The sequence below is a fragment of the Euprymna scolopes genome, chromosome 34 (genome assembly GCF_053919585.1).
Source record: "Euprymna scolopes isolate OS-2025 chromosome 34, ASM5391958v1, whole genome shotgun sequence".
Classification (NCBI taxonomy): Eukaryota; Metazoa; Mollusca; class Cephalopoda; order Sepiida; family Sepiolidae; genus Euprymna; species Euprymna scolopes.
In genome coordinates, this window is record NC_136515.1 from 80,040,613 (window position 1) to 80,067,588 (window position 26,976).

A 26,976-nucleotide genomic window follows, 5' to 3' on the forward strand; every position below is an offset into this window, starting at 1 on the left:
CTCACATGATCTATAACGTTCTCCACGTTTCTCACGAGATCTCAAACGTTATCTCGTCTCTCTCTCATGATCATTCTCCTTCTCTTTTTTATAATCCCCCCCACCGTTAGCGTCACTTTGCATGCATTTACATCCACACAAAACCAATGTTACTGTATTTGTGAGATTATTAAATTTTGTTTTATATTTATATTTGATGTCACTTTGTATTTATTTTGTATTCTTTTTTTTTACAAGGAAGTCACCACTTATCAAGGCACGAACGACACTCGAGGATAAGTGTTAATGAATGTAAGATATTAGTGTAGTAATTCATTAATGGTGTAAATTGAGTAGAATTTGATTATTTATGGGGATGGCTGTTCTGCTACCATGTTGTATTTGACCGGGAAGCAGGACAGCAGAACAGTGTTCCACGGGCAGGCAGTTCTGGGAAAGAAGCTTTGTTCATCGAATCTGTGTTTAGATTTAGGCAAAGATAGAGAGTGGGGGAAATCATATGTAATGGTTGTAGCTAGTCAGATGTTTTTTTGTGAAAGTCTGGCAAGTAGAGAGGCATAGATTGGAGCTCAGTCGAGCACTTGCTATGAAAATAACGACAGAGCAGAGGCAGGCTTATAATGTCTCTTCTGTCGGAAAGAGGTTGCAGGGAAGAGAAAAGGGCATCACCTATTTGGTTTTGGAGTCGGTTTTGAACTCTATCAAGGAAAGATAGGGCACACCGAGCAGCTCCTGCCCAGATGTGGTAACAGTACTTCATTTTAGGGCGTACCTGGCTCTTATACAGATAGAGGATTGCATCGACAATGAGATACCTACTGGAGCGATAGAGTGATCCAACCATTTTTCCAGCAATCTTGGCAACGGATTTGATGTATGTGTTCCATTTCAAATCAGAAGTGAAGGTCAGTCCCAGGAGCTTGTGAAGACATGGAGCTTCACACAGATGAGAGCCATTCATTTCAGTTAAAGGGTAGGGTAATGGGGGTTAGAGCGTTTATGATGAAAGAAGAGAAGCTTGGTTTTCTATGCATTAAAATTAACCAGCCACCTTTTCCCCCATTGCATCTCATTGCACTACATTCTCAATATCAGAAGAGAGAAAATCAGAAAGATCTTGGTCATTGCTGGCCTTTGAAGTGTTGCAATAGTTTGTGATGTCATCTGCATACATGTCTACGAATGATCTAAGAATGTGATTTGGGAGATCATTGATGAAGATCAGGAAGATGGATCAGGATGGAACCTTGAGGGACGTCAGCGTTAATACTACGAGTTTTGATTTCTACCCATCAACAACTACTTTTATAAGCCTATCAAATAGAAAGGATTTAATAATTGAAAAGACATTGCCAGCTATTTCATAATTGGCGATGTTGTGAAGTGAACCTTTATTTCATACTCTGTCAATGCTGGTGTTTATCTATTCTAGGTCCAATACCGTTTCTTCTGTATATAAATGTTTAGGGAATCTACATTCGTGTTGTTAATAGTCGCTGCTATTCTTTCTCTTTAGCAGAATGAAATTATTTCCACTGTTTTAAGGCATTGAAGGTTTTTTTTTTCATTGTCTGTTGCGACTGTGTACTTTGCACCTCTGTTGATATACACAGCAGCACACTAGGTTTCACCTTAAATGAATCGAGAAGCAGACGCCATCCATCAACAAACATAACTGACGCAGATCATGCAGACGATATTGCTCTGTTCTTGAACAACACTCCTGACGCACTAACACTGTTACGTGAGCTAGAAAAGTCTGCAAATGACATTGGTCTTTACGTTAAGGCGGATAAGACAAAGTTTATGACTTTCAATGCCGAGGAGGAGATCAAAGTTCTTGATGGAGCAACAGCAACACTGAAAGAAGCCACTGAGTTTACGTACCTGGGCCGCAACATAGTTTCCACGGAGAGAGATATCGAAATTCACATCTCAAAATCATGAAAGAGGTATAGACTGTGCTTTAATTGTACCAAATATGATTGCATTGCAAAAAGGATTATAAAATTTATTAACTATTAACACGGGTATATATATATATATTTTAGGGTAGGGGGGGGAAGGCATCCTGTATTTTGTCCAAATGTAAATGTTTTTGTTAATGTCTTTAAATTCTAACTTTCAGGTGTTCTCGACAAAAATGCTGGGTCCAAATAATCCGTTTATTGGGATACCAAACGAGGATGAAGATGATGAGGTATGCTTAAAAGAATTTTTTTTTGTTTTACAAATATGCATGTATGTAGGGTAGAGGACATGTGTCTACAGAGTGTGGGACATGTGTGTGTAGAGTGGGGGGGGCATGTGTCTATAGAGTGGGGGGCATATGTGTGTAGAGTGTGGGACATGTGTGTGTAGAGTAGGGGGGCATGTGTCTATAGAGTGGGGGGCATGTGTGTGTAGAGTGTGGGACATGTGTGTGTAGAGTGGGGGGGGCATGTGTCTATAGAGTGGGGGGCATGTGTGTGTAGAGTGTGGGACATGTGTGTGTAGAGTAGGGGGGCATGTGTCTATAGAGTGGGGGGCATGTGTGTGTAGAGTGTGGGACATGTGTGTGTAGAGTGGGGGGGGCATGTGTCTATAGAGTGGGGGGCATGTGTGTGTAGAGTGTGGGACATGTGTGTGTAGAGTAGGGGGGCATGTGTCTATAGAGTGGGGGGCATGTGTGTGTAGAGTGTGGGACATGTGTGTGTAGAGTGGGGGGGGCATGTGTCTATAGAGTGGGGGGCATGTGTGTGTAGAGTGTGGGACATGTGTGTGTAGAGTAGGGGGGCATGTGTCTATAGAGTGGGGGGCATGTGTGTGTAGAGTGTGGGACATGTGTGTGTAGAGTAGGGGGGCATGTGTCTATAGAGTGGGGGGCATGTGTGTGTAGAGTGTGGGACATGTGTGTGTAGAGTGGGGGGGGGCATGTGTCTATAGAGTGGGGGGCATATGTGTGTAGAGTGTGGGACATGTGTGTGTAGAGTAGGGGGGCATGTGTCTATAGAGTGGGGGGCATGTGTGTGTAGAGTGTGGGACATGTGTGTGTAGAGTGGGGGGGCATGTGTCTATAGAGTGGGGGGCATGTGTGTGTAGAGTGTGGGACATGTGTGTGTAGAGTAGGGGGGCATGTGTCTATAGAGTGGGGGGCATGTGTGTGTAGAGTGTGGGACATGTGTGTGTAGAGTGGGGGGGCATGTGTCTATAGAGTGGGGGGCATGTGTGTGTAGAGTGTGGGACATGTGTGTGTAGAGTGGGGGGGGCATGTGTCTATAGAGTGGGGGGCATATGTGTGTAGAGTGTGGGACATGTGTGTGTAGAGTAGGGGGGCATGTGTCTATAGAGTGGGGGGCATGTGTGTGTAGAGTGTGGGACATGTGTGTGTAGAGTGGGGGGGCATGTGTGTGTAGAGTGGGGGACATGTGTCTACAGAGTGGGGGGCATGTGTGTGTAGAGTGGGGGACATGTGTGTATAGAGTGGAGTGTGGGACATGTGTGTGTAAAGTGTGGGACATGTGTGTGTAAAGTGTGGGACATGTGTGTGTAAAGTGTGGGACATGTGTGTGTAAAGTGTGGGACATGTGTGTGTAGAGTGGGGGGCATGTGTGTACAGTGTGGGACATGTGTGTGTAGAGTGGGAGGCATGTGTGTACAGTGTGGGACATGTGTGTGTAGAGTGGGGACATGTGGGTGTAGAGTGGGGGACATGTGGGTGTAGAGTGGGGGACATGTGGGTGTAGAGTGGGGGACATGTGGGTGTAGAGTGGGGGACATGTGGGTGTAGAGTGGGGGATATTATTCTGTGCGTTAGTGTTCTTGATCCTTAGTGATAATCAAACTCGACATAACTGTCAGGAGGATTTTTGTTTCCAAAAGAAAAAAAATTCAATACGTGCATGAGTAAAAATAGGAATTCGGCAAAAAATGGAAACAGACTTTCATCTCTTCCTCCATCTACTCACAGAAATTTCCATAGGCACATCTTTTGCGAGGGTTATTCGTCGCTGGAACACAATGTCATGGGACTGTTTTCCTGCAGATTACAACATGGTCATCTCCAAATCCCATGTCAACCCATACTTGTCAAAAATTGACCCATGAATAATCAAACATAGTTTACAGTATCAAATGTTTCTCAAATTCTTACTAACAAACTTTCTCATTAACAATTATCTGTGAGTGGCTCATATATATATATATATATATATATATACATATATATATATATATATATATATATATATATATATATATATATATATATATATATATGACGTGAAATGTTGGAGTTTCAGACCAAAAGATTTTTATTATTCTATGTAAGACAAAGAATACATTTGAAATATTTTAACTCCTTATCCTATAGGATGTCGATGCCTACCATCTCTTCAGAGAAGAAAATATTAGCAAATAGTTATAATGGTTTACACCTTATTTGCTAAAGTCATTGAAAAGACATGGAAAATCACAATTAAAAGTTGTTTAAGTATTTAAAAGTCATTGAGTAAGGGACGTTAAAGAAAAAGATATAAAAGTTAACATCCAAATTGCAAGGTAAAATCCGAAGTGAATGTCTTTGAAAGCAGTGTGGTAAAATGATCCAAACTGTATTTTGGGTAATCCACATCAAAATGTAATGATCCGAGTTAGGCATTTTCCTGAAACAATTTTCCTTTGTTTATATAATGGATCCGATAAAATGTTGTTTTTTTTATATTTTAAGGTCCAGTGGATCTGTTTATTAATTTCTTTAACTTCTTTGTTTATCTAATTATATTTCACTTTTTGTGGCGATCCTTTTTTTGTTTAGAAGCTCAATATGTGTTAAATAAAACCACAGAGCACACACACACACACACACATATATTATTCAGAATAATGAAATACAATAAATCTACTGGTGTGCAAATCCATTGATTATCGGTCTTACAAAATATTATTGGATGTAATATTTTATATAAGATTATCCCAGCTAAATAAAATTGATATATGAAAAATTTTTTTATCGGATTGATATAATCAAAGATTTGCCGGATATCCAATCAAACTAAAGAAAAATTATGGAAATATGTATATATTGTATTGTTACCAGTTTCCTTGGATTTATTACAATACGCGTTGGATCTTTTTACCAAGAACTTTCATTACAGGATTTCGCATACACTTTCGATTTGAAGTTCAATATCCTTTTTTTTTCTTTTCTTTTTCTTTTTTTTTTTGCTGCATCAATATCCAATTTCCCTTATTCTATATAACTAAAATGATTTAAAAACTTTAAAAACATTTAACTTAATTTTCTATGTTTATTACCTTTAACAAATTACGTGCAAACCTTTTATATTATTTGCTAATATTTTTCCTCCTAAGAGTAATATATATATATATATATATATATATATATATATATATATATATATATATATATATATATATATATATATATATATATATATTTGTCTTTAATTACATTTTCACCCCAAAACAAGGCACTTTGGTGTTGGGGGCTACTATCAGGGGCTACAACTACTGGGGTACTATATAAGGAGTTGGGCAGCAAGATGTCGTTCAGGTTACACTTGAACTTCTGCATGTCAGTACAGTTGGGGAAGCAGGGATTTGGAATAGAATTCCAGAGTCTAGCGGTTCTGGAGAAGAAACTACTGGAGTAGAAAGATCTTTTACATCTAGGGATCTCTACTGTGTGGGGGTGGGATTTAGCTGCCTGTCTGGGGTGTCTATGTCGTGGGGGCACAAGTGTCTGCAGTTCGCCAGAGCATTCACCATTAAAATACTTGTAGAACAGGCAGAGGGATGCAACATTTCGTTGATAGGACAGAGGCTGAAGCTTAGATGACAGTTCAGGGCCTATCAGATTGGCGACTCTCTTTTGAACCTTGCCTAGGAGCGAGAGACTAGTAGCAGATGCACCAGCCCAAGTGTGACAGCAATATTCCATACATGGGCGAATGGTGGCCTTATACAGGATACTTTCGGGTGTTAGTAGTTTTCTAGCATGGTAAAGAGAGCCTACCTTCTTCGCAGCGGCCCTGGCAATGCTTTCAATGTAATTGTTCCAACTCATGTTTCCTGTGAACGTTAGGTCAAAGAGTTTGAAAGATGTACTCTCAGATAAAGAGTCACTGGCCATTGCTATTGGTGGCAGAGAAGGTTTCTTGTAATTATTGAAGAAAACCAGTTTAGTTTTGGCAGCATTGAATGTGACCATCCATTTTTGTACCCCATTCCACTACAGATCGGAGGTCATCCTCTAGTGTTTTTGCCATTTCTTTAGATATGTGTTCATTTGTTTTCCTGTCATGCCTGTTATAGAGTGTGGTGTCATCAGCATATATACCCATCTCAATGGCAATTTTGTCGGGGAGGTCATTTATGAATATTAGGAACAATAGAGGTCCAAGGATAGACCCTTGAGACACTCCCGCATTTATATCATATTGTTTAGATGTACAACCGTCGAGGACAACCTGGATTTTTCTCTTATCTAAGAAGGATTTCATTATGTTAAGTATTCTACCAGTGATACCATATGATTTAATTTTCCTGAGTAGACCCTCATGCCATACCCTGTCAAAAGCCTTAGATATATCTAGAGCTACCGCTCTGCCCAGTGAATGGTATATATGTTCAGAGATTACAGTAAGGATGTCTGCTGTGGAACGGGCTTGCCTAAATCCATATTGTTGGTCAGTCAGAAGTTTAGCATCTGTAAAGTGATGGACTAGAGCTTGTTTAATTATGGTCTCAAATATTTTGGCGAAAAGTGGGAGGAGGCTAAAGGGGAGATAATTTGATGGGTCAGTTCTTTCGCCAGAATTCTTGAATACTGGTACCACAGAAGCAGTTTTCCAACAGCCCGGAAAGCAAGATTCATTAAGGCATTTGTTGTAGAGTTTGAGAAGAACTGGAGCTACTTCTGTTGAGCACTTTTTTAATAGCACAGCTGATGAGATCGGATCCAGATGCTTTTGAAGTGTCAAGGTTTTTTATGATAGTATGCACCTGAGAAGGGGTGATTTTTAGATCGTCAAGCGTGGCGTCTGTCCGCAAGGGAAAATCAGGCAGGGGGTAGTTGGAGGGTCCAGTGTGGAATTTTAGGCAAACCAACTGGCAAGTATGTTAGCCTTTTCGGTTGCTGAGCAAACAACCTCGTGATTGTTGGCGGGAGAATTGTTGGTTGCCCATTATTTACTACACTGTTGTAGATTTTCCAGAAGTCTCGAGTTCCTAATTTTTGTGCTTCGATGCGTTATATATATATATATATATATATATATATATATATATATATATATATATATATATATATATATATATATATATAATCAGTAACATATATACATATAATCAGTAACTAATGAACATCTCGTGGAAAGAACATGTATCAAATTTCCACTTCCTGGAAAGGGTAAGGATTCCCAATGTTGATGAAATGATCACCACATATCAGTTGAGATATAGATGGGATATGCCATACGTATGGAGAGCGACAGACTACCAAAAGCCATTTTCTATTTCTTTGGAGCACTAAAAGAGACATCTAAAGTATGATAAGTGCTGAACATCGTGGGCTTTGAAAAAAGGTGGTGGTGGCACAGCAGATGCTGTTAGGAAAAGAAATATACAGTTGTTGACGGACAAGAGATTGTGCAAGTTGAAGCCAGTACATCCATCCATACATGTGTCAGTTGCCATAGGATTTTTTAAGAAAGCTATTGGGTCTCACTCACGTTTACACCACCGGTGGAAAGTATACTAAACTTTGTGTTACTGTCGAAATAGGATGGAATGCTCCTGCTGTTGATGATGATCTCAATAGACAATTTCTAAAACCCGATTGAGCAATACACACGCGCACACACACACACACACACACACACACAAATATGCATATTTTTTTTTTTTTTTTTTTTTTTTATTCAATTTTCACCCCAAACAAGGCACAGTGCCACTTTGAAGCAGGGGGCTACTATTAGGGAATTAATTAGCGGGGTCATTATGAAGGGAGAAGAGTAGAAAGATGTTTGTTAACATTACACTTGAACTTCTGCATATCATTGCAGTTGGGAAAGCAGAATCCCGGAAGGGAGTTCCAAAGACCCGCAGTTCTGGGGAAGAAACTATTGGAGTAAAAGGCTTTCTTGCACCTAGGGATCTCCACTGTAAAGGGATGAGACTTAGTAGCTTGTCGGGTTTGTCGGGGGTAGTTACGTCGGGGAGGTACAAGTGTTTGCAGTTCGTCAGAGCATTCACCATTAAAGTATTTGTAGAACAGGCAGAGGGATGCAATATGAATATATATATATATATATATATCAGTGTTATATATATTATAAACACACGTCTAGCTGAAACCACTATCAATAATTTTCCCCACTCTTTATCTGTGCTTAAACCTAAACGTAGATTCCATGAACAAAGTTTCTTTCTTAGAACTGCACACCTGTGTTCCTGCTTTCCAACTGACTAGAATATGGTCCAACATGAACAAATTCTTGATGAGCCATCTCCTTAAATAATCCAATTTACCAAATTTCCACTACTAACGATGACTGACATGTTTCCCTTGATTACTGTACACTCATTAACCCTTATCCTCGAGTGGCCTCCGGACCTTGATAAGTGGTGATTCCTTTGTAAAAAAAAAAATGTAACAAACTGCTGCTGATGATGATGATGATAGCTGAAGACCCATGGGAACAAATACTTGCTATAAATCGTTCCATGAACAACCAAATACCATTGATTGCTCCTCATTTTTTAGCTTAAAATCTTTCATTTCATTAAACCTCATCCTCGTGTGGCTCTTGATGAGTGGTGACCAAATAGTATTATATCTATTAGTGATGGGACGATTCCAATATTTTTCCCAATTCAATACTAAATTCTGCATTCCGGTACAATTCTTTATAAATCTTTAAATATTTATCAGAATTTAACAAAGGAAGGCTCGTTGGAAAGGTAATGACCTGACATAGTGGACTATGTGACATTTGACCTTGAAGTCGCACATTAAGGGGACCATCCATCATCCAGAGCCTGTTTCTGGCACATTTTTACAGCCATAAAATGTTTCAGTAAAGGTACAGTATCAAAATTATTTACCACCATTATAGGTTTTCGAAGGGGGCTGAAAACGAAAGCTAAAATATGCACGCTTGCACATACAACAATGGCCACCACTTATCACATTAATAATTACATTGCTCAATACGTGGAAAAATACTTATTTGTGGAAAATTTAAAGGCAGTACTCGCTTTCAGCACAGCAGGAAACATACATAAACAAGTTTTTTTTAAGGTAGGTTTTGTGTTGGTCTATCAGGCCACAATTACCAAATAGACAGCACCCCTAAAAAAAAAAAAATGATAACAGACGCCCCCCCCCCCAAAAAAAAACAAGGTAGCTACAAAATAGGTGTTCATTTTACATTAAATTAAAATAGAAAAGTGATCCCCTACTTTTTGAAATTATAGTTCATTCATATCTTGAAAACTACCTGTTTTCCAGGAATTTAAAATATTATTTTCGTTTTCAGCACCCTCGAAAACCTTTTATATATCAGATGTTTTGTAATTCATATGCAAAACTAGGAGAAAAAATGACTAGTAATTAGTAAAGGTGCGGTATGTTTCCACCCTCAAAAAATCCATGAAAATTACAGCTATTCTAGGTTTTACATGATTTTAATCGTCTTTTTCAATAAATTCACTAAACGAAATTTTTTAATTCATCATTCGCGTAAAAGGCAACCAGCTTTGCCTGGTGGTAAAATATGCTTAACTTTGATATTTTAATTAGTCCAGATTTCATGTATATTATTATAGAGTCGTGATTAAAAAAAAAAAAAGTATTTAGGTGCCATCAGCTAGAATCGAAACCGAGACTGTAGCATTCAAAGCTGGCGACGTTACCACTGTACCAACGTGACACACGTGTGAACTGATTAAAAATTATAAAAGGAACTAAGATGAATGTATAACGATTTTTTCATTTTTGACTTCTTAAAACCTATTTTAACTAGCCAAAGATCCATAAAAGAACGGCCCGTAAAAAATCCAATCATTGGAGGCCCCTTGTACGGCTCTGCAACTTTTAGTTTCGGGGGAGATAGAGTTTGAAAATATGGAGACAGACAGATAGGCATACAGCCTTTTATATATTAGATAAGGAGTCCACTTTATTATCTAAGCTGACATAAGGTCTAAATAAATCTGATAAAAATTACTTTTTTTATCAGATTTATTTAGAGATTAAATTATTTCCGGAAATTTGATCAAAATATTATATTATATTTTGTTGTTTCGTTCTACAACACTTTCAATATTTTCATTTTATATTTATTTCGTTATTTCGTTCTACAAGATATCAATACTTTCATTTTATATTTATTTTGTTATTTCGTTCTACAAGATATCAATACTTTCATTTTATATTTATTTCATTATTTCGTTCTGCAAGATATCAATACTTTCATTTTATATTTATTTCGTTATTTCGTTCTACAAGATATCAATACTTTCATTTTATATTTATTTCGTTATTTCGTTCTACAAGATATCAATACTTTCATTTTATATTTATTTCATTATTTCGTTCTACAAGATATCAATACTTTCATTTTATATTTATTCCGTTATTTCGTTCTACAAGATATCAATACTTTCATTTTATATTTATTTCATTATTTCGTTCTACAAGATATCAATGCTTTCATTTTATATTTATTTCGTTATTTCGTTCTACAAGGTATCGATACTTTCATTTTATATTTATTCCGTTATTTCGTTCTACAAGATACCAATACTTTCCTTTTATATTTATTTCGTTATTTCGTTCTACAAGATATCAATACTTTCATTTTATATTTATTTCGTTATTTCGTTCTACAAGATATCAATACTTTCATTTTATATTTATTTCGTTATTTCGTTCTACAAGATATCAATACTTTCATTTTATATTTATTTCGTTATTTCGTTCTGCAAGATATCAATACTTTCATTTTATATTTATTCCGTTATTTCGTTCTACAAGATATCAATACTTTCATTTTATATTTATTTCGTTATTTCGTTCTACAATATATCAATACTTTCATTTTATATTTATTTCGTTATTTCGTTCTACAAGATATCAATACTTTCATTTTATATTTATTTCATTATTTCGTTCTACAAGATATCAATACTTTCATTTTATATTTATTTCGTTATTTCGTTCTACAAGATATCAATACTTTCATTTTATATTTATTTCATTATTTCGTTCTACATAATATCAATACTTTCATTTTATATTTATTTTGTTATTTTGTTCTACAAGATATCAATACTTTCATTTTATATTTATTTCATTATTTCGTTCTGCAAGATATCAATACTTTCATTTTATATTTATTTCGTTATTTCGTTCTACAAGATATCAATACTTTCATTTTATATTTATTTCATTATTTCGTTCTACAAGGTATCAATACTTTCATTTTATATTTATTTCGTTATTTCGTTCTACAAGATATCAATACTTTCATTTTATATTTATTTCATTATTTCGTTCTGCAAGTTATCAATACTTTCATTTTATATTTATTTCGTTATTTCGTTCTACAAGATATCAATACTTTCATTTTATATTTATTTCATTATTTCGTTCTACAAGATATCAATACTTTCATTTTATATTTATTTCGTTATTTCGTTCTACAAGATATCAATACTTTCATTTTATATTTATTTCGTTATTTTGTTCTACAAGATATCAATACTTTCATTTTATATTTATTTCGTTATTTCGTTCTACAAGATATCAATACTTTCATTTTATATTTATTTCGTTATTTCGTTCTACAAGGTATCAATACTTTCATTTTATATTTATTTCATTATTTCGTTCTACAAGGTATCAATACTTTCATTTTATATTTATTTCGTTATTTCGTTCTACAAGATATCAATACTTTCATTTTATATTTATTTCATTATTTCGTTCTACAAGGTATCAATACTTTCATTTTATATTTATTTCGTTCTACAAGATATCAATACTTTCATTTTTTATTTATTTCATTATTTCGTTCTACAAGATATCAATACTTTCATTTTATATTTATTTCGTTATTTCGTTCTACAAGGTATCAATACTTTCATTTTATATTAATTTCATTATTTCCTTCTACAAGATATCAATACTTTCATTTTATATTTATTTCGTTATTTCGTTCTACAAGATATCAATACTTTCATTTTATATTTATTTCATTATTTCGTTCTACAAGGTATCAATACTTTCACTTTATATTTATTTCATTATTTCGTTCTACAAGATATCAATACTTTCATTTTATATTTATTTCGTTATTTCGTTCTACAAGATATCAATACTTTCATTTTATATTTATTTCATTATTTTGTTCTTCAAGATATCAATACTTTCATTTTATATTTATTTCATTATTTCGTTCTACAAGATATCAATACTTTCATTTTATATTTATTTCGTTATTTCGTTCTACAAGATATCAATACTTTCATTTTATATTTATTTCGTTATTTCGTTCTACAAGATATCAATACTTTCATTTTATATTTATTTCATTATTTCGTTCTACAAGATATCAATACTTTCATTTTATATTTATTTCGTTATTTCGTTCTACAAGATATCAATACTTTCATTTTATATTTATTTCATTATTTCGTTCTACAAGATATCAATACTTTCATTTTATATTTATTTCATTATTTCGTTCTACAAGATATCAATACTTTCATTTTATATTTATTTCGTTATTTCGTTCTACAAGATATCAATACTTTCATTTTATATTTATTTCATTATTTCGTTCTACAAGATATCAATACTTTCATTTTATATTTATTTCGTTATTTCGTTCTACAAGATATCAATACTTTCATTTTATATTTATTTCATTATTTCGTTCTACAAGATATCAATACTTTCATTTTAAATTTGTTTCGTTATTTCGTTCTACAAGATATCAATACTTTCATTTTATATTTATTTCATTATTTCGTTCTACAAGATATCAATACTTTCATTTTATATTTATTTCATTATTTCGTTCTACAAGATATCAATACTTTCATTTTATATTTATTTCGTTATTTCGTTCTACAAGATATCAATACTTTCATTTTATATTTATTTCATTATTTCGTTCTACAAGATATCAATACTTTCATTTTATATTTATTTCGTTATTTCGTTCTACAAGATATCAATACTTACTCAAAACAACGAGGTATTACTAAAAGGCTGATTGGGAAGCCATCAGGGAGCTCATCAGAGATGCCCCATGGCAAAATATCTTTACTCTTCCAGCGGAACAGTGTGCAAATGAGACAACTGAATGGTTCAAAACTGCTATTGAAGCACATGTTCCCGCACGGAAGTACTATAGCAAGCCCCACTCCCCCCAATGGTTTACTTCTGCTTGTGCAGCTGCCATTTGTCAAAGGCAACATGCGTTCCGCAGATTCAACCGACATAAGTCCAGCTCAAATAAACAGAAGTTTATAGAAGCTAGAAATAATTGTAAGAGAGTGATAGACACAGCTAAGTCAGATTACTCTGAAACCACCAGAAAGCGCATCGAAGCACAGAAATTAGGAACCCGGGATTTTTGGAAAATCTACAACAGCGTAGTTAATAATGGACAGTCAATTATTCCCCCACTAACAAACAATCATGAGGTTGCTTGCACGGCAACTGACAAGGCTAATCTGCTTGCCAGTCGGTTTGCCTCAAACTCCACACTGAACTCGGTACACCACTCACTCCCTGATTTTCCTCTGCGAACAGACGCCACACTTGACGACTTGAAAATCACCCCTTCTCAGGTACATGCTATTATAAAAAACCTAGACACCTCTAAAGCATGTGGACCAGATCTCATCCCGGCTGTGCTATTAAAAAAATGCTCTGCCGAGGTTGCTCCAGTTCTGTCCAAACTTTACAATAAATGCCTTAACGAATCCTGTTTTCCCGACTGCTGGAAAACCGCCTCTGTGGTACCAGTCTTCAAGAATTCTGGTGAAAGAACTGACCCACTAAATTATCGCCCCATTAGCCTCCTCCCGCTTTTCGCCAAAATATTTGAGTCCTTAGTTAATAAAGCCCTAGTCCAGCACCTAACAGCTGCTAAACTCTTGACTGACAAACAATATGGATTCAGGCAAGCCCGTTCAACAGCAGATATCTTAACTGTAGTTTCTGAACGTATATACCGTTCATTGGATAAAACAGGGGAGGGTAGAGCGGTGGCCCTTGATATATCTAAGGCTTTTGACAGGGTATGGCACGATGGTCTTCTAAGGAAAATTAGATCATATGGAATCACTGGAAGAATTCATAACGTAATTAAATCCTTCTTAAGTAATAGAAAAATCAAAGTTGTCCTCGACGGACGTACATCCAAACAATATGACATAAATGCGGGAGTGCCTCAGGGGTCTATCCTTGGACCTCTATTGTTCCTGATATTCATAAACGACCTCCCTAATAATATTGTTTCGGAGATGGGTATATTTGCCGATGACACCACTCTCTATAACAGATATGAGGGGAAAACAAATGAACACATATCCAAGAAAATGGCAGAAACACTAGAGGATGACCTCCAATCCGTAGTGGAATGGGGACAAAAATGGTTGGTCTCATTCAATGCTGCTAAGACTAAGCTTGTTTCCTTCAATAACTACAAGAAACCTTCTCTACCACCAATAGCAATGGCCAAGAACACATTGCCTGAAAGTACTTCTTTTAAACTCCTCGGCCTAACGTTTACAGGGAATATGAACTGGAATAGATACATTGAGAGCATTGCCAAGGCTGCTGCAAGGAAGGTTGGCTCCCTCTACCGTGCTAGAAAACTACTTACGCCTGCCAGTATCCTATACCTCTATAAGGCAACCATTCGCCCATGTATGGAGTACTGTTGTCACATCTGGGCTGGTGCATCTGCTGCTTGTCTCTCGCTCCTGGACAGGGTTCAAAAAAGAGTCGCAAACCTGATAGGTCCTGAACTGTCATCTGGGCTTCAACCTCTGTCCCATCGACGAGATGTTGCATCCCTCTGCCTGTTCTACAAATACTTTAATGGTGAATGCTCTGACGAACTGCAAACACTTGTACCTCCCCGACGTAACTACCCCCGACAAACCCGACAAGCTACTAAGTCTCATCCCTTTACAGTGGAGATCCCTAGGTGCAAGAAAGCCTTTTACTCCAATAGTTTCTTCCCCAGAACTGCGGGTCTTTGGAACTCCCTTCCGGGATTCTGCTTTCCCAACTGCAATGATATGCAGAAGTTCAAGTGTAATGTTAACAAACATCTTTCTACTCTTCTCCCTTCATAATGACCCCGCTAATTAATTCCCTAATAGTAGCCCCCTGCTTCAAAGTGGCACTGTGCCTTGTTTGGGGTGAAAATTGAATAAAAAAAAAAAAAATAAAAAAAAAATTTTTTTTTATATTTATTTCATTATTTCGTTCTACAAGATATCAATACTTTCATTTTATATTTATTTCGTTATTTCGTTCTACAAGATATCAATACTTTCATTTTATATTTATTTCATTATTTCGTTCTACAAGATATCAATACTTTCATTTTATATTTATTTCGTTATTTCGTTCTACAAGATATCAATACTTTCATTTTATATTTATTTCGTTATTTCGTTCTACAAGATATCAATACTTTCATTTTATATTTATTTCATTATTTCGTTCTGCAAGATATCAATACTTTCATTTTATATTTATTTCATTATTTCGTTCTACAAGATATCAATACTTTCATTTTATATTTATTTGCATTTTTCTGACTAGTGAACTCATTTAGGGTGTTAGTTTCACAAAATAAAACATCTAAATTTGCAATTTACATTTAAGATGCAAATGTACATATGGTAATATAATGTAGTAATGCATAGTAAAAAATCCGTTGCAAAAGCAGCGGGAAAAATGTTGGGATCCTTCCATCGATCCAGTAGATTTCTCACTGATGATGCAATTCTCTATCTATATAAGAGCCAAGTACGTCCAAGGATGGAGTACTGTTGCCACATCTGGGCAGGAGCTGCTAGAAAAGACTTATTCTGCCTTGATAGAGTTCAAAATAAACTTTGTAGCCTCATAGGAGATGTCCTTTTTTCTTCCCTGCAACCTCTTTCTCACAGAAGAGATAATAGCGAGTTTGTCTTTGCTTTATCGTTATCTTCATGGCAAGTGCTCAACTGAGTTCCAATCTATGATCCTCCCTCGCCAAACTTTCACAAGAAACACCCGTCTCGCTGAAAACACTATCAATAATTCCCCCCACTCTTTATCTGTGCCTAAACCTAAACGTAGATTCCATAAACAAAGCTTCTTTCTTAGAACTGCGCGCCTGTGGAACTGTCTTCCGTTTTCCTGTTTTCCAGCTGACTACAATATGGTTGTGTTCAAGTTCAGTGTTAACAAATTTACTGAATTTCCAATACTGACAATTACTATATTGTCCAATTGACTACTGTACACTTTAAGCCTTATCCTCGAATGGCCCCTGGTTCTTGATAAGTGGTGATGCGTATGTAAAAAAAAAATAAATAAATATAAACATATTTATTTTGGATTGCAAGCCATGTTTAATTTCAGAAGAGTTTCCGATGGTTAGCTATTCTGGATTCTGGAGATGAAAAAATGTTTTCCGTGGGTAGCTGTTCTGTATAAGTGTCGGACTTTAAAATTTTGCAGGACACCAAAAGAATTATGTGCAGGAATGCTAAAAGATTCAATATTTTCATGGAGTAGTTCTCTTTTCTGATTGGTTGCGTGTAGAATGTGGATCCATTTGATTGGTCAGTTCCTATTGCCAGTGTCTATAAGTAGAACCTTTCAACTATCTTTAATCATACCCTCATATATATAAAAAAATATTGCAACATATATATATATATATATATATATATATATATATATATATATATATATATATATATATGTGTGTGTGTGTGTGTTTCAATATTTTTTTTATATATATATATATATATATATATATATATATATATATAAAAAAAATTTCTTATTTATATTTATGTCTCGGCAGTAGAGTGAAAAGCATATCTTATTTTTCTTTTATTAATATTATTGGAATTTTTTCCTTTTTTCCTTGTATACATTTTTGTGAATTATTCCATGGATTTCTGCCTTTGGATTATTATGGACCATCTTCTTCCAATTACGGGATTTCCTTGGATTTTACTTGTGCAAATGGAAATTCAATTAACTTTCTTGAAGTTTTACATTTGGATTTTACTGTCACTGGATTATTTATCTTCCACCAGACTATCCATTCATGTATAATCACCTTTTTCTTCACTCTATTCCCTCTGCTTCACTTTTTTGTTATCAAGTAAGATCTTTGACTTACTTGTTGTTTCATCAAATACTTTTGCATGCAAAATCCGATCCCGCATTTTGCTAATTCCTACCCTCTGATGAGAAGGAAAGTATTTCTTCGAAACTCTGCGGATTAAGGACTATCCACTCATCTAGTGTTTCCATTTCACATTAAATATGTTTTTAACTCATTTCAAAGTGTTTTCTTACATGTTTTATTATCTGTTTGCTCGTATATATATATATATATATATATATATATATATATATATATATATATATATATATATATATATATATGTGGTGGGGGAGGTTTCTGTTTGTTTTCTGTGAAATATGTTTTTCAATTATATTTCACTCTTTGTGTATACCATTCTTTTTTGCTTAGAAGCTCAATATATATCAAATATTACACTAGATCATATATAAAAGAATAAGAGTATAGCTGCATTTTTTCTTTTTTATGCAAAGAATTTCTATTTTTCTGAGGAGAATGGTATACACAAAGAGTGAAATGTAATTGAAAAAAATATTTCACAGAAAACAAACAGACCCCCCCCATATATATATATATATTATATATATATATAAATAGTTAGTTATAAAATATATATGGAGATTAAGCTACACTGAATATTCCGCGTTTCATCCACTCTAGGATTCTTCGGCTTATGCACAAATTTTGTGGTTGTCTGTCCTTTTTATACACGCACCTTCTATTGAGATTTTAGTTAGCCAATCAGCTTTCTAGTATCCACCACGCCCTTCCTATCAGCTAATGAACATACACTTACCGGACAAAGGACCATTTGACCTCTGGTTGACCTGTTCCTCTGTGTGTGCTCTATTTAGCCTGGATATTTAGTTTTAAATTTAGGTTAGTTTTTTTTTGGGGGGGGTTGTAACACATATATATGCAAAAATATTGTAACACATATATATGCACGAGAAGAGTCTATATTGACATAATAATAATCAATTGTTTCTGCATAACGAAACAAATGTGTAAAAAAAAAATATATGTACCAAAATTTTAACATGATGAAGGAGCTGTTTTGCATGAAAAATAAATATTTGGATCTTGGAATTTAGCTATGCTGTTATTCTTTCATGCATAGTCAGGCAGAAACAACCATCCACCTCCATCTGCAGCAGGGATCGCCACTTCTGAGTTGAACTGTATAGCCATCCTCAGCGAGGCAGATAGACTACACTATCGTCTCCTTAGACGGACAATATATATATCTATTATAATAAAGTTGTAATCCTTTTTATTTGTTTGTTCACATTCTAATTAATATGTTCAAAAGATACAATGTTACGCAAATTAATTAAAACGGACTTTATACAATTTTATTCCAATAATTATTCTAAATGTATTATTTATGCAAAAGAAATCTACATTAAATGAGTAACCTCATTTGCATATTACTTTAAAAGAAATCTATTTTAGTAATTAGCTAGATTCTATTAATTGTTCGTTGTAATAAAATCGTTTTAATTATTCTATTTAGAAATATTATTTAAAGTTGATTTATTTCATTTGTTTTTTATTTAATTTACATTTAATTTAATTTATATCTAATTTAATTTATATTCAATTAACAATAGCTGACAACATTTGCATTGAAAACCGGAAGCATTATTTAAGCTATCAGTTATTTTCCCTTTAAGCTATGAGCATTACTTCATGTTTGATTTTCATAGACTAAAATGGTTGTATTTTATGTATTCATTTTTCATAACAAGTAAGAATATTTGGTGTATCTTAAATAATATGTGACTAAACCCTCCGCCTGGCAATATGTTTTGACCGGGCAACACCAAGTATATGCAGATAGTATACAAAACAAACAAAAATAAATAAATCCAGGTCGGCATCTTTTCCTTTTTAATAAAAGCATTTATTTTCTTTCTTTCTTTCTTTTTTTTTATTGACTTTCTACCCCAAACAAAGCCCAGACTCACTTATTCATGAGGGGCTACTATTTGGGACCAGATTTGCAGGGATACTATTTAGGGAGTTGGGCAGTGAGATGTCTGTTTACATTACACTTGAATTTCTGCATGTCAGTACAGCCAGAGGAGCATGGCCAGGGAGGGAATTCCAAAGTGCAGGAGTCAGAGGTAAAAAGCTATTCGAGTAGAAGCCTTTATAGCATTTAGGGATCTCTACAGTGTATGGGTGGGATTTTGCTGCTTGTCGGGTTTATGAGGGATATTGTCGTCAAGGGGATACTAGTGCTCGGAGTTCATCAGAGCACTTGCCATTTAAATACTTGTAAAACAGGCACAAGGATGCCATATTTCTGCGATGGGGCAGTGGTTGGAGTTTAGTTGAGAGCTCAAGACCTATCAGGTTGGCGACTCTTTTTTGAATCCTGTCTAGCAGCGACAGACTAGTGTCAGATGTGCTAGCAATACTCCGTGGATGGGCGAACCATGGTTTTATAGAGATACAAGATACTCTCAAGTGTGAGTAGCCTTAATGTATTTGTTCCAATTCATGTTGTCTATGAATGTTACCCCTACGAGTTTGGGGGAAGTACTTTTAAGCTGTGTGCCATTAGCCAACCAGAGAAGGCTTCTTGTAATTATTAAAGGAAAGAAGCTTAGTCTTGGCAGCATTAAACATCATCAACCAGTTACGGTCCAATTCCACGACAGACTGGAGGTCTTCCTCTAGAGTTTTAGTAATTTCTTTAGATATCTGTTCGTTCGTTTTACCCTCATGTCTGTTATTGTGCGTCGTGTCCACAGCAAATATCTCCATGTCAGAGAAAACTTTAGCAGGGAGGTTATTTTTGAATATCAGTATAATAAAGGTCCAAGGATTGACCCCTGAGGTACTCCTGCATGTCATGTTGTTTTGGTGTTCAAACATCAAGGACAAGCTGGATTTTTCTCTTATCTAAGAAGGATTCGATTATGTTGAGTATACGTCCATCAATACGATGTGATTTTTATGAGAAAACTATCATGCCAAACCCTGTCAAATGCCTTTGATATGTCTAGAGCTACTGACCTAGTTTCTCTTGCCTTATCCAGTGCTTGGTATATACATTTGGAGATTAGTTAGGATATCTGCAGTAGAACAGGCTTGTCTAAATCGATATTGTTGGTCGGATAAAAGTTTATTGTCTGTGAGATGGCAGACTAGTGCTTGATTGATTAAGGACTCAAAGATTTTGGCAAAAAGAGGGAGGAGGCTAATGCGGCAATAATTGAGTGGGTTCTTTCGCCAGAATTCTTATAAACTGATACGATAGAAGCAATGGCTGCTGTTCACAAACGGGCATTTGGGAGGGGTCGGCTGCTGGTTCTAAAATGGAGTTGGAGGCAAAATGTTGGGCAAGCAGATTATTATCGTTACTCTCCTGTCTCGACACTATTTAAAATGTCTCGCTGCCACATGTCCATCTAGCTTGGTCACGTTTCTCTTTCCTCCAACTACATGCCAGCCACAGCTGGCTCATTTTCATCTTCAACTTTACATGTCCAATATCTTCAACAGACACTTTCCTTCTCAAGCATGTGGTGTCCTTTATCCTTTTTTTCCTTTTCCTTCTTGCGAACACTTCCTAATTTGCATATGTGCATTTTTTGGCTATTGCCGCTGCCGCTAATCTCTTCGCAAGCCAGCCATCCTTTGCTGCTGCTGATATTTTCCCATGCGCTCATATGCACTATGTTGCACCTGTTTACTGCTTCACTGACTGAATTAATCTGCATGTACTGTGAACAGAGCTCTCGCTGCTCAACTTCCTACAGTCTCGTGTGAGACACAAGCCCAAATAGTAGCACCTTATACTTTGTTTGGAGTGAAAAAGAGTAAAAAAAACTTTCCCAAGCAAAGAAATCCATATAAAAGTGTAATGTTTATTCTATGTTGTAAATTCATTGTCTGAAACTCCTCGGCTTAACATTCACAGGAAGCATGAGTTGGACAGATACATTGAGGGCATTGTTGCTACTGCTACGAGGAAGGTGGGCTCTCTATACCATGCTAGAAAGTAACTTACACCTGAGAGTATTCTGTACCTCTACAAGGGCACCATTTGCCTATGCATTGAGTATTGTTGCCACATTTGGACTGGTGCATCTGCTACTAGTCTCTCACTCCTGGACAGGGTTAAAAAAAAAAGAGTCACTAACCTAATAGGTTCCGCACTATCAGCTAGGCTTCAACCTCTGTTTCATCGACGAAATGTTGCATCCCTCTGATTGTTTTACAAGTATTTTAATGGTGAATGCTCCAACGAACTACAAGCCCTTGGATGTAAATACCCCCAACAAACCTAACAAGTAACAAAATCCCAATCCTACACAGGAGACATCCCCAGATACCAGAAAGCCTTCTCCTCTAATAGTTTTTTTTCCCTAGGATTGCCTTCTCCTTTAATAGTTTTTTTTTCCCTAGGATTGCCTTCTCCTTTAATAGTTTTTTTTTCCCTAGGATTGCCTTCTCCTTTAATAGTTTTTTTTTCCCTAGGATTGCCTTCTCCTTTAATAGTTTTTTTTTCCCTAGGATTGCCTTCTCCTCTAATAGTTTTTTTTTCCCTAGGATTGCCTTCTCCTTTAATAGTTTTTTTTTCCCTAGGATTGCCTTCTCCTTTAATAGTTTTTTTTTCCCTAGGATTGCCTTCTCCTTTAATAGTTTTTTTTTCCCTAGGATTGCCTTCTCCTCTAATAGTTTTTTTTTCCCTAGGATTGCCTTCTCCTCTAATAGTTTTTTTTTCCCTAGGATTGCCTTCTCCTTTAATAGTTTTTTTTTCCCTAGGATTGCTAGAATTTGGAATTCTCTTCCAGGTTTCTGCTTCCCTGACTGTACTAATGTGCAAAAGTTCAAGTGTAATGTAAACAGACATCTTGCTGCTCAACTCCCTACATACTATCCCTGTAAATTATGTCCCAGAAAGTAGCCCCCTACATCAAAGTGGCACTGTGACTTGTTTGGGGTGAAAATGCAATAAAAAAAAAATAAATAAAAAATAAAAGCGTAGCAAATTGATACGTGAGTGAACATGTGATCACATGTTGAGCAAAATGAAAAGAAATATACCTGATGGTGTTACCATACAAAATGAGGGGTAAATTGTTTGGGTTTTTTTTTTTTCATTAAAGTTGAAAACCGCTATCAGTGTATGGATGACTCTAACTGCAGTAATACAGTTGATTTTATAAAATTAAATTTCCCGAAAGAAATGAGATATTTAATAAATCCGTTTTTCATTGAGGTTAAAAAGTAAACTGCTATCAGTGTATGGATGACTCTAACTGCAGTAATATAGTTAATTTTATCAAATTAAATTTCCCGAAAGAAATGAGAAATCCGTTTTTCATTGAGGTTGAAAAGTAAACCGCTATCGGTGTATGGATGAATTTAACTGCAGTAATACAGTTGATTTTATAAAATTAAATTTCCCGAAAGAAATGAGATATTTAATAAATCCGTTTTTCATTGAGGTTGAAAAGTAAACCGCTATCGGTGTATGGATGACTTTAACTGCAGTAATACAGTTGATTTTATAAAATTAAATTTCTCGAAAGAAATGAGATATTTAGTAAATCGGTTTTTCATTGAGGTTTAAAAGGAAACTGGGTAATTGTGTGTGGATAACACTAAGTGCAATAATAAATTGGTGTGTTAGTTGAAACATTTTATAGATGAACTGTTTTGTAATAGTTTGAGCAAATCTAATAACTATGAATAGTTCAATGCAATAAATGTACATGTAGTAACGATGATGTAATATTTTAATGAAATGTAAAGATTTTGAATATGACTGTTTATAACAATTTTGTACTTCTGTAGATCTGAGGAGTGAAGAATCATAACGGTATGGATTACTTTAATTGCAACAATATTTCGTTATGGCTGTGTTGTGACTAAAAAACTAGGAAACAGACATGTAGTGAAACATGATTATCACATGTTAAAAATCGAAATACAATAAGGTTTCCAGTGTGAATGAATTACTCCTAATAATATAATTAAAGTGCTTAATGAAGCAAAAGGAAATGTATCTGTTGGTGTCGTCGAATAAAAATTTTTTTTTCATTCAGGTTGCAATGCAAAGTGTTATCTGTTTGTGTGCTTGTATGTCTTGTTAAAACTTTCGACACACGTAACCAACACTGACAAAATTGGTATTGTTTGAAAGCTCAGTCTCTCAGCCGACAAATATCCAAAAATTGGCCAAACACATAACTTCTTTCAACATCAATTAGGCCGTTTTTTTTACAAGGAGGAGGTCATTTTTTTCGTCGACATTTTTCACAAATCATCATATACCTTGCAATGACTAAGCTTAATTTGACTTGCGGCAACATCGTTTGTAACGGTGGGCACAGCAACTAAACCGTTCACTTTTTTTTCACTTCTTTTTTCTCTTAGCGCTACAGGTTCAAGCCTACCAGCCTGTTTACTACTTTTTCTTTTTTTCGCTCAGATGAGTACTCGCTGCTATTTACATTTTTTTTAGGGGGTTGGTTAAGTTTTTTTTGTTTAAAATATTTTTAGGGCTCCATTGATCAATGCCCTAACTATAAAACCTCTCCGCACCTGGGCAACGCCGGGTACCCCCAGTAGCCTATTATATAACTCTCAAACATTGGTTTGTGTGTTTGCATATGTGTTCGTATGTCTGCTAAAAACTTTCGTCAGCCACATTAGACCAGGTCGAAACTAATACCATCCGAAAGAGCGATGTCTCGGATGAATATTATGTGAAAATTAGAAAAAAAGATTAATTCTGTGGTGGTCAACTAGACCATTTCTTGCAAGGGGGTTTACTTTTTGCGTCATGATTTTCACAAGTCACACATGCATAGAAAACTGAAACTTTGTTTATAAACGTTATTTTGAAGGGTCATGACGTCATAAATCGTTGTGGTCCGATGGGCAAAAGTGTTTACCAAGTAACGTTTGTCCTTTCTTTCCCTCTTTCGCAGCTATTTTTTTTTTTTTGTTATTTTCTTTTTTCAGTCGCACGGGTATTCGCTGCTATTTTGATTCAAATAAAACTTGTTTTAATTTATTTTTTAGCGGGGGAGAGGGTCCCAGGTTTTCGCCTACTTCTTCCGTTCTTTTCCAGGGGTTGCTCAACATCCTTAGTATAGCAGCTCTCTCCAAACCGAACTTCATGTTCACCCGGGCAACGCCGAGTATCCATGCTAGTCGGTGTATAGATGACTCTAACAACAGTAATACATTGTTATATTAGTTGAAATCTGTAATAGATGAACTATTAGAAACAGTAATAATTTAAGGAAATCTAATTACTATGGATTGTATGTTTAATGCCATAAATGTAAATAACGGTGACGTCATATTTTAATGGGATATTTGTCTGTTTATTCCAATTTTGTGCTTCACTCTTTCTTCCAGATGTTATTCACGGAGAAGATAAGTCCAAGCAATCCGTTCGGAGGAAGACATGACAAAGAGAATGGAAAGGTATGGTCACTCTAAAGTATAAAATTAACTTGTCAGATTTTAACAGTTAGACCTAAATAACATTTAAATTGAAATATAAAATCTTAATTTTGATTATGAGGGTGTTAAAATGTTTTTGATTACTGGTGAGGGTATGACTCTAATGATTTTGACGATCGTTTTTATAACCACGGGACACTGCAATACAGCTGATATTAAAAAGTTACCAAATGTAAGTCGAAGGCATGAAAATAATAGCTTCAGACGATCTCCCAAATTGTGATGTTTGTGCACAGGGAAAAATGGCGGGATATATAAGACAAGCTCCAGACAAAAAGGCCACAAAAATTCTCTCACTTGTGCACTGTGATTTGGCAGGCCTGATAAGCCTGAGGGGAAGAAATAATTTAAGGTATGCATTTGAATTTTGTTGACGATTATTCAGGTTTAATTATGGTTTATTTCCTAAAAGCAAATCCAACTCTATCCTCGCCACTAAGAATTATTCAACACTCGAGATCATGACTGCATTGATTCTTCACCAATTTGATTTACTGCTGCCATCTTGTTCAACATAATGTCTCAACACTTAACAGAGAGAATTGTATTTTTCTTAAATTTTAACTTTCATCCACAGCACCTCATTTTGCCACGGAAGCATAATGAGCTACTGAGGTAGGTACCAGATTTATAGAGAGGGCAACTTTCATGGAGCGTTGAGTAGCAAGATGTTTCTTCATATTACATTTAAATTTCTTGATAATGGTACTTTTAGAGAAACATAGAGGAAGAAGCAAGTTGTCAGAAAAGAAACTCTTCTTGGATTTAGGGGCCGCTGCAGAAGAAGGGTGGAATTTTGCTGCTGGGGGAGTGGGTATTTTCGTTTAGAGACAATAGGTTCAGTACATTACATGAAAATACTTATAAGACAAGCACAGGGATGCAATGGTGAACAACTGTTGCGAGAATGCAAGATGATTGTGCCCCCCCACGACGTAAATACCCTTGACAAACCCGACAAGCAGCTAAATCCCACCCCCACACAGTAGATATCCCTAGATGAAAGAGAGCTTCCTACTCCAGTAATTTCTTCCCCAGAACTGCTAGACTTTGGAATTCCATTCTGGATCCCTGCTTCCCCAACTGTACTGACATGCAGAAGTTCAAGTGTAACATGAACCAACATCTTGCTGCCCAACTCCCTACATAGTATCCCAGTAGCTTATGTCCCTGATAGTAGCCCCTTACACCAAAGTGGCAACATGCCTTGTTTGGAGTGAAAATGTAAAAAAAAAATAAAAAAAAGTTGTGATTAAAAGGTGGACAATGCTGGAAACCTAGGGAGATTTATTTTTACACAAATGCTGCTGCATTTTTTTGCCAGTGAGTATTGGCTTGTGTGAGAACTCCTGGTGAGTAATGTTGATTTATTCCGTTCTCATTAACTCCAATCATGGAGACACAATCGTTTATCAAAACCTCCATCTTTGTTTTCCATTCAATGATCAGCAACAACAAACAAGGGGGATAACTCTAAGACAGAGATTGTCATAGATTGGGAACCCACACCAAGATAAGCGGGCAGCACATACAGCACCTGGTATTCCCAAATGGTCACCCATTTTAGTACTGACCAGACTCAACGTTGCTTAATTTCCATGATTTGGCTAGAACCCGTGTGTCAATGTCATGATACTGTATATCATAAGTAGAGCTATGACAACAGCATATTCTTTTCATTGTTTTGACTCTCGAGTATATATCTGACACAGATACAGTTAATCAACCGAGAACCACATTACTCTATATAAAAGCATATAAGATATCAATGAATACACACTCGAGAGTCAAAACAATAAAAAAAATTTTTTTATTTTTTTTTATTACATTTCCACCCCAAACAAGGTGCATTGCCACTTTGGTGTAAGGGGCTACTATCAGGGGCAGTAACTACTGGGGCACTATGTTGGGATTTGGGCAGCAAGATGTCGGTTCACGTTGCACTTGAACTTCTGCATGTCAGTACAGTTAGGGAAGCAGGAATCTGGAATGGAATTCCAGAGTCTAGCGGTTCTGGGGAAGAAAGTACTGGAGTAGAAAGATCTTTTACATCTAGGGATCTCTACCA

The 26,976-nt window shown here is 35.5% G+C and overlaps 1 long non-coding RNA gene across 1 annotated transcript in view; it reads left to right on the top strand.

The window, feature by feature from the left end:
* LOC145259309 (uncharacterized) overlaps positions 1 to 26,976 on the top strand; it is a 164,870-nt gene that overhangs the window by 132,341 nt on the left and 5,553 nt on the right. The window contains exons 2-3 of the long non-coding RNA XR_013864157.1: positions 2,129 to 2,200; positions 24,801 to 24,869. This is a non-coding gene — a long non-coding RNA (uncharacterized LOC145259309). The remainder of the gene's footprint in view (positions 1 to 2,128; positions 2,201 to 24,800; positions 24,870 to 26,976) is intronic.